Genomic DNA, 7,785 nt, shown 5'->3' with positions numbered 1-7,785 from the left:
ATGGCCAGCACCGACCGCGTCGGAGCATTCGCCGCCGCGAAGGACGACGACGATCTGCCTCAGCGGCAGGATGCCATGGCGAAGGCCGTCAAGGTCTTCTCCGGCTACAACCCGGCGAGCACCAACCCCGAGGAGCTCAAGGGGGCGGTGTCCACGGTGAACGGGGCGATGGCGCCGCTGCGGCCCATCTTCATGGCCATCAGCAAGATGCCGGAGAGCACCGCCGCCGAGGTCCGCGCCAAGGAGGAGGCGCGCGCCGCGGCCAACGAGCAGCTCACCCGCCAACTCGGCCAGCTGCTGCCCGGCGGATCCGTCAAGATTCTGCCCGGCGGATCCTCGTAGATTGTTGGCTCAGGGCCTATGCATTTCATTCCCTAATTATGCTGCTTGTTCGTGGTCGGCCGAGGATGTAAGCGCACGCTAGCTAGCTATTCCTCTGTTCCTTGTTATCCTCTGTTCTTCTTGTGTCTAAAGTTAATGGATCTATCTATCATTATGTTTCTTTTCCTACGGCACTACTTGAGATGCTTGAATCAATTGAGTTGCTCAAGGAGATTCGAACATTGGGGTTTTACCCTCAAAGCCGCTAGGCATTCGACGGATCTGTAGCATTATTGTACTGTAGATCCTACGATTTCTTACGGAGAGATAAGATGCACTGTCGAATAAACATCCTAGTCTCGCACCTAGATTAACCATTTCTAAATTCGAACCGCCATTTCGTCGGATCCGGTGACGAAAATCCAAAACCAACGACGACAATGCTTCCACTAATGCACATAATTAATAACTAAACTAATGGAAAAACATTGCCAAACTTGCCATCTCGCCCAACATAATTTCGCACTGCTCAAATTCACCAAGAGGCATTTAATTTGTTGGCAAGAACCTTGCATCCCACGGTATGATTGCTGCACCCCCATGGAGCTCTCACAGCGCTTTGGATTTTCGGCCGTCCGATCGAGCTGACGTGGCGCGATCTCGGCCGTCGTTCCGTCCAGGGCGCTGAGGCCCTCCCGCAGACCCACTTTTTATCCATGGGTCGCGAAAAGCCCCGCTCGGCCAGATCTCTCGCTCCCAATCGTCTCGCGCGTCTCCTCCTACCAATCCCCTACCGTCCTCCTCCCCCCAATCCCTGCCCAGCGCCGCTCCACCTCCTAGGCCGCCACCCGCCCTTCTCCTCCTCCCAGGCCTCGTCTCCCCACCTCGCCGGCAGATCTCCTCCATGCATCCGTCGAGGAGCTGATGGCGAGATCAAGGGAGGGCGGATGGCGGCGGCGACCGGAGGCGCTGAGCGTGGCCAGAGACGGGCCGACGCGGGGCGGATCCGCGACGACCGGAGGCGGCGGTGGCGGCGGCGACCGGAGCCGCCTGGCGCGGCCAGAGACGGGCCGGCGCTAGGCCGATCCGCGGCGGCGGCGGCCTTCCCCGTCCTCGGCCATCGCCCTACCGCTCGTGCTCTCCTGCTCCCTTATCTCCTCTCCCTCTTCCTCTAGTGAAGATGTGGAGGCAGGATCCGCTGCCGGCGAAGGAGACGAGGAGAACGTGATGCGGCCGCCGGCGCTGGCGACAAGGAGCACGCGCTGCAGCTGCCGTCAATGGCCTGGTCACACCATCAACAGCAGGTTCCCCTCTCTCTCTCCCTCTCTGGACCCCCTTTATCATGTAGCTCTACATGGTATGCCGCCATCGTTGATGAGACCCTCGGCGGTGTTCATTAGGATTAACCTCGCCCCATCGATCTCGCGCCGCTGCTGCACTCTCTCCGCCACCGTCGTCCTCGCATCATGGAGGCAGCACCTACACTTGATCTCAGGTCTCTCTGTTCCCTCTTGATGCCCTTATTCATGCAACTTTGCATGATTGTCCTGGTATTGCATAGAAAATGTTTCAGCGATTTCAGCGATGTGCGTCTCGATTGGAGCACTTGACTATAGATTTTGATGATGGGATTAGTAAGCTTTACGGATATGTTAGGTTATAGTTAGGTCTGGTCTAGATATATTAATTTAGCAAATTGTTTTTGACTGACATGTGGTGCCTTTTAATTGTTCAGTCTAGAAGTTAATTGAACATAATGCTCTTAGTGGTATTACCAGTTGTTCTATACATAAACTATTTTTTGCATATCAGATTCTTTTTTTATGCCTGCACTGTTGGTTTTGATGGCTTTCTAAAACTATGGACAATGATTAGTGTAGATAATAAGAAGATTGCTTCATTTTTCAGAATTGGATGGGACCAAATTGTTCTCTCTGCTAACCATCATACAATCCATCGCGCTTCGCCATTTTATTCCAGAAAGGTCAGTGTTTATGTGCACACCTCACATAAGTTCTGGTGATGTTAAAAATATGGTCTCAATAAATGGAAATCTTCCATTTTGTTGGGCAGTGAGGTTGAGGTGTTGTGCCTGCAAAGCAGCCAAGAAAGGTCCACTATGTCTACTGCCACTGCATGTTAAATTTCAGGTTGACTGACTTGGATGGTTTTGTTTTCTCCATGTTAATTTTTTTCCTCTTACTAGGTGCTAGCCTGCAATTATACAGGCTTTGCGTATTTCCTCTATATTTACAGTTTGTCTACTTTCTTGACCTACAGTCTGTACATGTTCAGTGCTTCATCCATGTTGAGGTATCGGCTTGTACATGGGTACATATTGTCAGGGCAGTGTAAGGTTGTTTAGCAAACAAAGCCAATAAAAGATCCTATTCATAAATGATGACCATTAATTATGTCTAATTCCTGTCAACCAGCAAATGGTATGCATGTGAAATATGTTGCTTAATCAAATCTCCAGTTACTTATATGGACTGGCTTATGTAACCAAGAAGTTCCTTACTATCTTTCGGACTAATTTTTGTGTTTCTCACTGGTTTTTTTATCTTGATTTATGAGATGGAAAAATAATTTCGACCACTATGTTGTTTCATTCTCCTGATCATGTTGTACCTCGGTTATATAAGGATGATTAGATAGAAATGTTCTATCTCTGTGGTTAGTTCGTTGCAGTAAGAAGAGTATGATATTATGAATGAATGTATTTGAAAGAAGTTGTAAACTAGGTAATTACTTGTCTCGTATGGTTTGCTTATTTCCAATTTCAGGTATCTGTTCTTCAGTTAACTTTAGTTTGTTCCTTCGATAGTTGTTTAAAGGTGAGACATTGAACATATGTGTGTGTGGAAATAGAATGATTTTACCAAATATTGTAGTTAGAAGGGTGTGTGAAGTTAGAATGACTATTCCCATATGCACAGACAAATATTAAGAGAAGACAATGATTTTACCAAATATTAAGGGTGCTTGAAGCTTATGAATTGTCTTCCTTTGATTTGCACAAATGGATAATTTGCTCTACTTAATTTGTGGCTGCTTCTCAAGCATTGTTTTTAAGGGTAAAACTTCTTTCAGTTTCGTGCTTTTGTTTTGGACACTCCTTTTAAAAAAAGAGTATATTTCGACCACTGATGTGTGTTGATCATGCCTTCTACTTTTCCGTACTCTGAAGCAGATAGCACTAGGTGTTGTGAAATTGGATTTGTTTTCATTTAGCTTTCAACATTTCTCGAGCCCTGCGCAAGAGAACTCATTATTATTCAAATTATAAGTGCATCACCCTGACTGTTGGACTTGATTAATGCAGTGATGGACCTACCTTTTGTATCTTTTCAGTGGGTTTTTTCTTGAAGATGCCATGATTCTTCAATGTGGGCACTCATTGGGTGGTCTCTTGTAATATATTTTCTTATTTCGATGGTGCTATGTAGACAATTATGTTTCTGGCACTCATTGGGTCGGCTCAATCTACTTGTCTTTCACTAGAGAGAACTGTCTTTAACGAATCTGGCATGACTAGCTGATGTCCGCTGCGAGTCCAGTATGGATGGGCCTGAGGCCAGAGGCGGAGCGTGAGTGAAATATTAGCATGGGCCGAATCGTCATCCCACCGTGGTAGCATGGGCCAATAGAGCCACATCTCTTAATCGGACCAGTATTTAGTAGATATAGTGAGACAAATAAGTTAATAAATACAAGTTTCACTTTGATAAGACTGGGCCAGCACCCAGGTTGGCCTCCAAGAAGCGCCGCCAGTGCCTGAGGCCTTGAGCGCGCACGGACGTGGTATAGAGCTTCTACCTATTCATCATGTTGAATCTGAACTGCTAGCCATGGATCAACAGCCGTACAACGCATATTGCTTGATGCTGCTGCTTGTTAGTGTTGATTGGTTTTCTTGATAGATGGGGCTCAAGCTTTCTTTTTTGCTTTTTCTTAGGTCGGCACTACTTGGTAGGGTGTCTACTCCATCGCAAAAGAAGTGAAGTAAACAAGATAAAAGGGTTCTCATATTGGGTTCATGCATTGATGTGTTTTACAATATCCCCTTAGACCTTTGTGATTATAATATCCTTCCCCATGTAGTGCTAAATATGGTGTTTTAGAAACCATCTGCCTTGGCAAGTTATTTGTAATTATATTTCTTTACTTTGAGGCTTCTAAATGATCTGGTGCAAGTAATAAATATTATCCAGTTTGATGTTTGGTTTATTGTTCACTTAGGGCAGGACATTGTGCCACTATTCTCCATCCACCTTGGTGAGTTCTCAACTAATAATTTGCCATATTCATTCTCTTTCTCTATGTGGGGTTACAAGAGGTCATGCTAGGCATGCAAATAAGATCATGTCATAGTAGATGAGCTGTTGCATACCAAGATATGTGTGTGTGCACACAACTATGTTCTTTTCTGTACACTCCAGCTGTAGTGCAAATCTGTTTTAGTTTGCAAGAGCATGGTACAAATGCCAGTTTGCACATGTGTGCCATTTATCTCCAGATGGAACACGACGCTTACAGGGGTGGTCACATCATATTGGGAGGAAGCAAAGAAAGAGATATGGCTGTTGTGAATTGCCATGACCGGATCAAAGGTTCCGATCTCTAGGCAAGCTCCTACTTTAAAATTTCCTTATCTTTGAATTTGAATCGTCCTCCCCATTGCACGATCATTTTTGTGCCTCTGTTGTATTCATTCAACCCAAATGTCATGGTATTTTTCTTATCTTTGAACATAACTATTAATGTGTTTAATTCTGTATCCACATTGTACTATTTTACAGTTTACTAATGTTACGATTTTCAGCATCTTGCCTCGTTTTTTTTTTTTTGCTTCTATGTCTTCTCCATCTGCTTGCCCCTTGCACATTTGCATTTTGCCTCTGAGCCATTAGATCTGATTTAGTTGGACTAAGGGACGGGGGATGGAGGAGATTGGGGGCCAAGGAAGGCAGGCTGCCCGGCTATCGGTCGGACTGTGTGAGAAGGTGTGAGAGAGAAGACATCCACAGATCCACTCAGACTAGAGTGTGGGCCGACCGCTACCACAGTTTTGAATGGAACATGCCTCTTTGTAATCGTGTTGTTTTGATAATTAGCTGCTTGTATTTTGAAACATATAAACTGGCTATTTTACATGGGAGATTTTGTTTTGTAGAATAAGCAAAGGGTCTACAAAAAAAATCTGGCATGAATTTTAGCTTTGCTTATTTTTGACATGTAAATCTACACGAATTTCACGGGATTGCCTGCCTTTGGTTCTACCGTAAAATTTACATGAAATTTTCTGTTCTGCGTATTTGTTCGGTAGTAAGCTTGAGTGAGTTAGCATATATTTATGGAGACCCTATTAGAATTATAATTACCTCTTATGGTCTATCTATAGAACATTTAGACTTTTCTCTTCATGCTATTATCATTTTTTGACCTTATTTCTATCATTGTTTTATAAAATGTAAATCAGCGTAAATTTTACGGGATCACGTTGAGTATTCCCTCCATCACCTGTATTTGCAATTTCTTTTGATTCACTACATTTTGTAAGTTCTAATAAAAATATAACCATTTTCCCATCTATACACGAATCTCATGGGGTCGTGCGCCAAGGCGCACATCAAAATCTAGTCTGATATGGGAGACGACAGACGAGGCTCGTGAGGGGAGAAGCAGGCGCGACAGTAGATACAGTGATGGGGCTAGCTTGGTACGTAGCTGCTTGTATGTACGTGTCGATCTCTCATATGTTGCACTGACACACTGTACTGTCCTATCGTCGTAACAAAAATAAAACCGAATCATATAGTGACGCACTGCCGATTCGGAGAGTACGCCCCGGATAAGGTTGAATTGCACACCAGCCTTTTTTTTTTTGCCAAACCACACCAGCCTTCTTCTAGTTCGTACTCTTGAGTCTTGAACAAATATCTGCTGCATTACGGAAATTTCCTTTGAAGCTCTTTATTTTTTTCGAAATTTAAAACCACTATTTCAATGTTCAAACGATTCTAAAAGAAATTCTTGACATAAACCCGAATACCTTATATTTTGGGCTTAAACAAAATGATGAAATGTTTCAGATTTTAGAGGTTCAATTTTCTTGCACTATTCACCACTTTAGATGGCAGATTTTTATCATTTTTTTTGCAATACATGGTAGATTTTTTCGGGTCGCTAGATTACATTATTTCCAACATCTAGAAGTATGTAGCGTATTTTTAAAAACTTGAAATCATCATTTTTGAAACGTTAAAAACGCTTTGTATCACTCGTGATCCAAAAACCCGCACCCGGTGGATTATTCGTGTATAGCTTCCAACTTGGAGATCCCAACATATCAAGGATGGGGCACCACACCATGCACAAGTGTGCTAAATATTTGCCCCATCCAAGGTGGTTTGCTCTATTTTAGGGCAAGTTAGACCTATTTTGCGACTAAAACCCTTCTTTCGGCACTTCCCAATCAGGATATCAACATGAAACACACAAACAACTTGGAAATCCCAAGGTAGCAAGTGTGAGATATCCCACCATGCGCAAGTGTGCCAAATATTGGCACGTGGTTTTCACTATTTTTTGGCAAGTTAGACCTATTTTGCCCCTAAAACTCTTATTTTGGCACCTCTCTACCATGAGATCAACATGAAAAACACAACCAACATGGAAATCCCAAGATAGTAAGGGTGGGTCACCCCACCATTCACAAGTGTGATAAATATTGGCATCATCCAAGATGGTTTGCTCTATTTTATGGCAAGTTAGACCTATTTTCTGCTCCTAAAACCCTTGTTTCGGCACCTCCCAACCATGGGATCACCGTGAAACACACAACCAACTTGGAAATACCAATGTAGCAAGTGTGGGGCACCCCACCATGCACAAGTGTGTCAAATATTGGCACCATCCAATGTGGTTTGCTCTATTTTATGGCAAGTTAGATCTTTTTTTGCCCCTAAAACCCTTGTTTTGGTTTTTTCCAACCATGGGATCACCATGAAGCACACAAACAACTTTGAAAACCCAAACAAAAAAGGGTAAGGCACCCCACCATGCATAAGTGTGCCAAATATTGGCACCATCCAAGGTGGTTTGCTCTATTTTATGGCAAGTTAGACCTATTTTGACCCTAAACACTTATTTCGGCACCTTGTTGCCATTGGTTGTTATGCACGATAAATAAAGTAGAGAACAGTGTGTAGTTGATTTTACTAGGTTTTGAATTCACATGGAAGAATAGTACTTTCTTTCATTGCTTGGAATGATTTTAAGTTGGTTCTAGCTAGCTTCAGGTTGTCATTTTTGTAGGCAGGCCTGTAGTGTGTGTGTGAGTATATAAGATATGTGCATTGGAAGCAAAAAAAATTGATTAAGCTCGTGGATATTCTTTACTCAATGTTAATCATTTGCATGTGCAAATTGAATGCTGATCAACAGCCACTATACATGCTT

General features: G+C 43.5%; 2 long non-coding RNA genes across 3 annotated transcripts; both read left to right on the top strand.

Moving 5' to 3' along the window:
- Positions 1-906: 906 nt before the first annotated feature.
- On the top strand, positions 907-2,848 carry LOC127346082 (uncharacterized). 2 transcript variants are annotated; one of them, XR_007879307.2, is made up of 5 exons: positions 907-1,625; positions 1,722-1,816; positions 2,230-2,305; positions 2,395-2,471; positions 2,602-2,848. It is a non-coding gene; the product is annotated as an uncharacterized lncRNA (long non-coding RNA). The 2 variants fall into 2 exon arrangements; XR_011754413.1 differs by having other exon boundaries at positions 908-1,625; positions 2,395-2,848.
- A 73-nt stretch (positions 2,849-2,921) lies between these two features.
- LOC127346083 (uncharacterized) lies at positions 2,922-5,579 on the top strand. Its single transcript, XR_007879308.1, has 2 exons — positions 2,922-4,599; positions 4,841-5,579. It is a non-coding gene; the product is annotated as an uncharacterized lncRNA (long non-coding RNA).
- Positions 5,580-7,785: the final 2,206 nt, after the last annotated feature.

The sequence above is a fragment of the Lolium perenne genome, chromosome 3 (genome assembly GCF_019359855.2).
Source record: "Lolium perenne isolate Kyuss_39 chromosome 3, Kyuss_2.0, whole genome shotgun sequence".
Lineage (NCBI taxonomy): Eukaryota > Viridiplantae > Streptophyta > Magnoliopsida > Poales > Poaceae > Lolium > Lolium perenne.
This window is presented reverse-complemented; position numbering and strand designations above follow the sequence as displayed.